The 8285-nt window shown below is 42.1% G+C and overlaps 1 pseudogene; it reads right to left on the bottom strand.

The window, feature by feature from the left end:
- Positions 1 to 1971: 1971 nt before the first annotated feature.
- Positions 1972 to 5985, bottom strand: LOC118715751 (annotated as a pseudogene).
- Positions 5986 to 8285: the final 2300 nt, after the last annotated feature.

Below are 8285 nucleotides of genomic sequence, written 5' to 3'. Positions count from 1 at the left end.
ACTAGTAATGATTTGGTGCTCTTGCTTATTGAGTGCTGGATCAATAAATGTTAAGGTCACCATGCTTAGAATGTTACTGGGATTATCTCATTCATTTCTCACAACAGTCCTATAAAGTAGGTCTTAACGGGTTTCAGCTTAAACCATAAAGTGCTATGCAAATAAAATTGCAATTTTTTCCAAACAAAAGAATGTTATATACACTTTAGATTTTTCACTTACCCGTGTTTCCCCGAAAATAAGACATCCTCCGAAAATAAGACCTAGCGCATGGAAAGATAAGACATCCCCTGTTAATAAGACCTAGCGCAACTTTGGGAGAAAAAATTAATATAAGGCACTGTCTTATTTTCGGGGAAATAGGGTATGTATTGGCCTTCCCTTTCCTGATGAGGTTTTGGTATATCTCTTCTTTAACCAGGTCCCAACAGTATATGACATTGCTCAGGCTTTTATGCTTATTGAGGTTGAAGTGACACTTAGGTGACACTGGGAGGAAGACATTACACTCCAACATCCCTGATGTCAGAGCTAGATTGGTATTCACGCCAGGCACACACTGAACACTTCATCTTCCAGGCACGCCATTGAGCCAAGGTGCTAAAATAGTCAAATAAATAAGAAAACCACCAAAAAGCCCAGGGCAGTCCTGTCCTTATTTGGCACATGGAAATATAGTTAACTTTCTCTGAGTCACTACTGAATGCTAATACCAGGAACTGGGAAGAGAATGGAAGAAAGAAGAGACAGAGAAAGGCTATCTTGACTCTTGAAGTGTTTAATTATTATGAGAGCCAAGAAGAAGCAGAAAAATATACGATGTCCCCCCAAATGTATATACCCTTTGATTAATATTAATTTCAATGGGTTAAATCTGCAAAGAGCCGAAACCGGTTTGGCTCAGTGGATAGACTGTTGACCTGAGGACTGAAGGGTCCCAGGTTCCATTCTGGTCAAGGGCATGTACTTTGGTTGCAGGCACATCCCCAGTAGGGGGTGTGCAGGAGGCATCTGATCGATGATTCTCTCTCATCTATGTTTCTGTCTATCCCTCTCTCTTCCTCTCTGTAAAAAATCAATAAAATATATATATTTTTCAAATCTGAAAAGAAAGATACATCAATTGAGCTATCAGCTATTAAGTGTGTATGCATTTTTTAGATACCCTTTCGTTATCAAGAAAGTATAAATACAATAAAATAAAAAATTGAAAGAATTAAAAAAAGAAAGTATAAATAAAAGGGAAAAACTAGCATTTCTTGAGCTTCTACCGGGTGCTAAGGAATGTGCTAGTCCAGTGGTTCTCAAATTTGGCCAGCCATCAGAATCACCTACATAGGGGGCTTGCTGCAACATAGATTGCTGGGCCTGGCTGGAGTGGCTCAGTGGTTGAGTGTTGACCTATGAACCAGGTGATCACGGTTTGATTAGAGGTCAGGGCACATGGCCAGGGTTGTGGGCTTGATCCCCAGTGTGGGGCATGTAGGAGGCAGCTGATCAATGATTCTCTCTCATCATTGATGTTCCTATCTCTCTCTCCCTCTCCCTTCCTCTCTGAAATCAATAAAAATATAGTTTTTAAAAAAGAAAGAGGCTCTTACCGGTTTGGCCTCAGTGGATAGAGCATCGGCCTGCAGACTCAAGGGTCCCAGGATTGATTCTGGTCAAGGGCATATACCTTGGTTGAGTAGGGGGTGTGCAGGAGGCAGCTGTTCGATATTTCTCTCTCTTTGATTTTTCTAACTCTACCTCTTCCTTCCTCTCTGTAAAAAAATCAATAAAATATATTTTTTTTAAAGAAAAAGAAAAAGAAATAGACATAGATTGCCCGACCCCTTGAGTTTCTGAGTCAGTAGGTCTGGAACAGAGCTCAATAATTTACATTTTTTTACAGGGCTACCAGAGGATTTTATTATAGGTGGGTTGGCCATAAAAGTATAAACTGTCATTTTAAGCTCTGTTACTTTTTTACTATTGATACACTTCACTACAAAAAAAACTTAAAAAGATATGGATCTCAAATGATGGCAGAGATTTTCTTATACAGTTCTTTAATTCTTTAATTCCTTCTCGACTAATTACAGAAGTGAAGACATGTTGTAACTCCACAGTCCTCCCTGAAATCCTTTTTTGTTTCTGCAAATAAATGCAGAAAATCTGTAGGATTCTGGAGTGGGTTCATCAGTACATTTATCTTGGACATCTAACAAGTCCATTGTATTAACAGCAGGTTTTGTCTGAAGTTTCTCTTTGTACAACACCAGCTCTTTCATTAGCGTCATATAGTTTCAAAGGCAGCTCTGTATTGATTTAGGGATGAAAGCTGAAATCCAGCAGTATCGACAAAAACAGAAGGAGTAGCTTAGTTCTGTCTACATGCCTAAGGAATGTGTGGCCCCAGCCTGTTTATAGGTGCTCCTTCTATTAAACCGGGACGATTGGCTACTGTTATTGTTTGAAGTCTTTCTACATCTTTCCAAGTTCAGGCTTCACTGTTGTAAAGACATAATCTAATGGCAGGTTTTGCCTGAGAAATCTGACTTAGCCAAAAGGATTTCCCAGCATTTGGGAACCCACTAGGCCTACATCAGCTGTAAGTCTTAGATCGAGGTGAATTATTTGTTTCTGGCCTTTCAAGGGCCAGACACTTAAAAGTAATTTACCACCCAGACCTCCTTCAGCTTCCAAAATTCTGTCTCTCTCTCATTATTGAGTCCTCCTATCATGTAAGCCCAGTGGTCGGCAAACACATTAGTCAACAGAGCCAAATATCAACAGTATAACGATTGAAATTTCTTTTGAGAGCCAAATTTTTTAAACTTAAACTTCTTCTAATGCCACTTCTTCAAAATAGACTCGCCCAGGCCGTGGTATTATAGTTTGTGGAAGAGCCACATTCAAGGGGCCAAAGAGCCACATGTGGCTCGCAAGCCATGTTTTGCTGACCACTGTGTTAGCCTTTCCAGCAGTTATGGACGTACCCACAGGTACAGGAGTTTCACAATCTCTTCCTTTAGAGCCCTTTAGTGTGGGTTAGGGACAGAGTGTTGAATATGATTATGGAGTCAGGGCAGGTTCAGAATCAAAGTGGTCATTTTCCTTTTCTTGTCTTTAATGACCATTCCCAGTGTTGACAATATGCAAGAAAATGACACTCTCAGACACTGGTTTTTGTTGTTGTTGTTGTTGTTGTTTTAATATATTTTATTGATTTTGTACAGAGAGAAAGGGAAAGAGATAGAGAGTTAGAAACATCGATGAGAGTCATCTATCAGCTGCCTCTTGCACACCCCCTACTGGGGATATGCCCGCAACCAAGGTACATGCTTTTGACCGGAATCAAACCTGGGACCTTTCAGTCCCCAAGCTGACACTCTATCCATTGAGACAAACTGGTTTCGGCAGACACTGTTTTTGAGAATGTGAGTTGGCACAGCTTTCCTGAAGGACAATTTCACAATACGTAACAAAAAGCCTTAATAGTTTTCACACCCTTTGACCTAGAAATTTTACTGCCAGAAATTTATGCCAGAGATATGCAGGGAGATTTAGCAAAGGCTGTTCATGGCAAGTCTGTAATAGAAGAATATAGGAGACAACCTAGGGGCTTGCCTATAAGGGATTAGCTAAACGCACATGCTGTCCAATCTATGACCTGCAGTCATTAGATTATTACAGAATACACAAGGGCTTGGAGAGATGTTCATGACAAATTATTGAGTGGTGAAAAAAATAACCAAGTCTGGCCAAAACTGGTTTGGCTCAGTGGATAGAACGTCAGTCTGTGGACTGAAAGGTCCCAGGTTTGATTCCGGTCAAAGGCATGTACATTGGTTGTGGGCACATCCCTGGTGTGTGGGGTGTGTAGGAGGCAGCTGGTCGATGTCTCTCTCTCATCGATGTTTCTAGCTATCTATCTCTCTCCTCTTTCTTCCTCTCTGTAAAAAATCAATAAAATATATATTTTTTTAAAAATAATAACCAAGTCTGAAAGTAGTATATTCAGTAAGTCTCGTTGTCTATTCCCACCCCCCAAAAGGAATTTATACATATAATTATAGACATGGAAAAAAGGTCACAGTAGGTATAGCAAAATGATAACAGTTAACATTAAAATATTAATATCACCTGATGGAAAAGTTAATTTATATTTTCTTCCTTTGTTGATCTTGATTTTTTCAAAAATGTCTCTAAGTAATTCACATTTCTTAAAGGAAGAGGTTTTAATAACAAGTACTTTTAATTCAGGTGGCCAGATAAAAATGCACCATGAGCCGAAAACGGTTTGTCTCAATGGATAGAGCGTCAGCTTGGGGACTGAAAGGTCCCGGGTTCGATTCCGGTCAAGGGCATGTACCTTGGTTGCAGGCATATCCCCAGTAGGGGGTGTGCAAGAGGCAGCTGGTTGATGTATCTCTCTCATCGATGTTTCTAACTCTCTATCTCTCTCCCTTCCTCTCTGTAAAAAATCAATAAAATATATATTTTTTTAAAATGCACCATGGGACATATTTGTACTACAACCTTATTCATTCATTGTTTCTCTGAAATGTAAATATCAGTGAGTGTCCCTTCCTTATTTTTATTTGCTGAATCTGGCAAGCCTAGGCTTAATGCAAAGTAATCAAAGGAGAGATCAGGATGCTGGGCCCCGGATGTGCTGGCTCCTTTGAGGATCCGGGAGGAATGGATCCATCCAAGTCTTATAAACCAGGAAATAGGATACATGGACTAGGAAAGAAAGATCAATTTGGGAGCCACACAGCCCTTACCCTCCAATCTGCACTCTGCCACCACTGCCCCTCCCGCCCCATCCCAGCCCCACGCGCTACTCCACCATCCGGATGTCCTGGGGCAGGTTCCTGGTCTCCCCTGTGCCTCAGTAATGATGCCTCGCGAGGATCAAATGAGAACATGTGGGCGAACGCACTTTGCAAATTGCAAACTTCCAAGCAGCACGTTATTATCACGTTAGTAAATTACACGCACAAGGACACGATGAACAGGAACAACCGCGGAATTGTTCCTTGCCGCAGATTCTTGATGGCTCTCTGAGGTCAAAACAACTCAAGGATCAGTCGCTCCAGGACTGAACCCATGTATTAACAGCTACCCAAATTGTCTTTACGAGCCTATTTATAGGTGCGCTGATTGTTAAATATTGTTGGAACTCCTCGCCTGTCACAAGTCGGTTGTTAAACTGCTTGGCAAGCAGCGTGGGGTGAGAGGCTCCGAGGAGGCCCGTTTGGTGCGCAAGCTTGGCAGCTCATAACTCCAGGCCCTCACCTTATCCTCCCACACGAGCGCCGGTCACCTTGGAAACTGCCCTGTTCTGCATGCAGAGCACAGAACGCCCCAGCTGACGTGGAATCCGTCAGCAGCCGCCTTCTCTGCTGGTCTCTGTTACTGAACGCCCGCCAGCGCCTCACCAGCCTCTTCAGGGAGGATGGGTGTGGGGCTTCAGGGATCTTTTAAGGAGGAAATTAACACAGGAGGTTGGGGGTTAAAAACAAAACAATAAAATGAGAGAGAAAGAAATTAAGGGAGAAAGAAATGTAAAGATCAGAAAGAAGAAAGAGAGATTATTATCCTGTTTTATAGATGGGAAAACTGAGGCCCCGAGGTCCAAGGTCACATAACCAGTATATACCAGAGCTGAATTTCAAATCCAAGAAAAGTAAAATCCCCGAAGGAGAAAGCAGTTTCCCGCAAAGAAGCTGGAATTTCCCGATGTCCAGATCAGTTCCTCGTGGGAATCGGACATTCTGGAAACAAAAGGCAAATTTTTGAAATGGAATGGCACAGAGGAGAGAGACAGCCAGAGACAGCCATCTGCACGCCAGGAAAAGGGCCCTCACAGAGAACCTGACCCTGCCCTGGCTGGTTTCTCAGTGATTAGAGCTTTGATCCCCAGACTGAAGGGTCCTGGGTTCAAGTGCAGTCAAGGGTATATACCTCAGTTGCAGGCGTGCAGTAGGCAATCATTGTGACTCTATCACATGGATGCTTGTTTCTCTCTGTTCCCCTCTCTTCTGCTCTCTAAAAAAATCAATGGAGAAAAATATTCTCGGGTGAGGATTAACAACAAAAGAAGAAAAGCAAATCCACATCTAACTTTATACTTGAATTAAAGTTAGATGTGGATTTGCTTTTCTTTCTTTTTTTATTTCATATGTTCCCAGATTCTTGGCGATGTCCACTCTACATTTTAGTTGTATTCCATTGAAATTGTTGTGTGCTGCTGCGGTTAGGTGTCTAACCGAGCAGCCATCTTGGATCCTCCTCCTGTTCCCAGATTCTTACAAAATAATGACCCAAAGGTGAACTGGAAAGTAATTACATTTTATATCTCTACCGTCAAGAAAACTGTTCCTATGTCATCTCCCTCCTCCCCACATACCAAATGATATCCAAGATTTTTTTTTTCTCCGAAATTAGATGTTCTTATTTCTTGTTTGAAATTTTTATTTTTTAATAAATTTATTGGGGTGACATTAGTGAATAAAATTATACAGGTTTGCCCTGGCCAGTGTGACTCAGTTAGTTGGGCACCATCCCATACATGAAAGGGTTGCTCATTTGATTCCCAGTCAGGGCACATGCCCAGATCGTGGGCTTCATCCTCGGTTGGAGGTGAACAAAAGGCAGTCTATCGATGTTTCGCTCTCACATCCATGTTTCTCTCTCTCCCTTTCCCTTCCTCTCTCTCTAAAATAATCAATTTAAAAAACTTTTTTAAAAAAATTCCGAAACCAGTTTGGCTGAGTTAATAGAGCGTCGGCCTTCGGACTCAATGTTCCCAGGTTCGATTCCGGTCAAGGGCATGTACCTTGGTTGCAGGCACATCCCCAGTAGGGGGTGTGTAAGAGGCAGCTGATAGATGATTCTCTCTCATCGATGTTTCTAACTCTCTGTCCCTCTCTCTTCCTCTCTGTAAGAAATCAATAAAAAAAAAATTTTTTTTAAATGCCAATACCAATATGGCTCTGTGGATAGACTGTCAGCCTGTGAACTGAAAGGTCCCAGGTTCGATTCCAATCAAGGGCATATACATTGGTTGCGGGTACATCCCCAATAGTGGGTGTGCAGGAGGCAGCTGGTCGATGTTTCTCTCTCATTGATGTTTCTAGCTCTCTATCCCTCTCCTTTCCTCTCTGTAAAAAATCAATAAAATATATTTAGAAAAAGAAAAAAATGCTATCCTTAAAAATATATATATATTTTTTTAATTTTATATAGGTTTCAGATATATAATTCTTTAATACATCACCTGTATATTGTGTTGTGTGTATTTGTTTTTATTCAACACATTTGAAGGGAGCAGGCACTGCAGAAGGCCGAAGAAATTCTGGCTGAGAGCTCTCCCACAGGTGATTGGCCACCTCTGGCACATCTGAACCCGTAACCCAGGCATGTGCCCTGACCCAGAATCAAATCGTGACCTCCTGGTTCATAGGTCAACACTCAACCACTGAGCCACGCCTGCCGGGAGGGAAGGCTTTTTTATTGCAGTAAAATTCACATAACAAAAATTTGCCAATACTGACATTTAGCACATTCCCCAAATTGTGCAACCATTTTACCACTACCGAATTCTGGGACATCTCATCCCTCCCAGAAGAAGCCCCATACCCATTAAGCAGTCACTTCCCATTACCCCTCTCCGTAGCCCCTGGCAACCACTAATCTGCTCTCTGTCTCTATGGATTTTCCTATTCTGGATGTTTCCTATGAATGAAATCATACAAATATGTGGCCTTTTGTGGCTGGCTTCTTTCTAGCCCATGGTTTAGGGAAGACCTGAGCTCACGGTGCTCTTCAGGATGTGCTGTGGGTCCCTCTGTGGATGAATAATGTGGTTCTGGTTAAAATGAAAGTTATGGTTTCAACCCCAGTCGTATAGAATGAGAATCTTTTGTGGAGAAACCCTGGAACTTATATTTTTAAAACACTCTCCAGACAGCTTTGACGGCCCCAAATTTGAGAACCACTGAACTGGAAGGGACTAAAAGAAAGGTGAGATACAGGAGAGTCAATGCCTAAGGCTGATGAGGCCAAAGAGCCACCCTCATGCTGACCTGCTGTCGGCTTTCTTCTCTGCTCTTGGAGCGGGAAGGAGGAATTGGGCTTTGCTTTGGGATCCAAGTGCCAAATGGGGTCACCCTGAGGTCAGAGTGGCACCACCTCCTCCTACAGGACTGGGAACTTCCAAACGATAAGGATACTTTTTATGACCCTCGGGGACTGTGCCCAGTGATTAAGAATTTCCACGCACTGTTCGTTTT

Source organism: Pipistrellus kuhlii, unplaced genomic scaffold (genome assembly GCF_014108245.1).
Source record: "Pipistrellus kuhlii isolate mPipKuh1 unplaced genomic scaffold, mPipKuh1.p scaffold_m20_p_11, whole genome shotgun sequence".
NCBI lineage: Eukaryota > Metazoa > Chordata > Mammalia > Chiroptera > Vespertilionidae > Pipistrellus > Pipistrellus kuhlii.
Note: the sequence above shows the minus strand (reverse complement) of the source record. Positions and strands in the feature narration are given on the sequence as shown.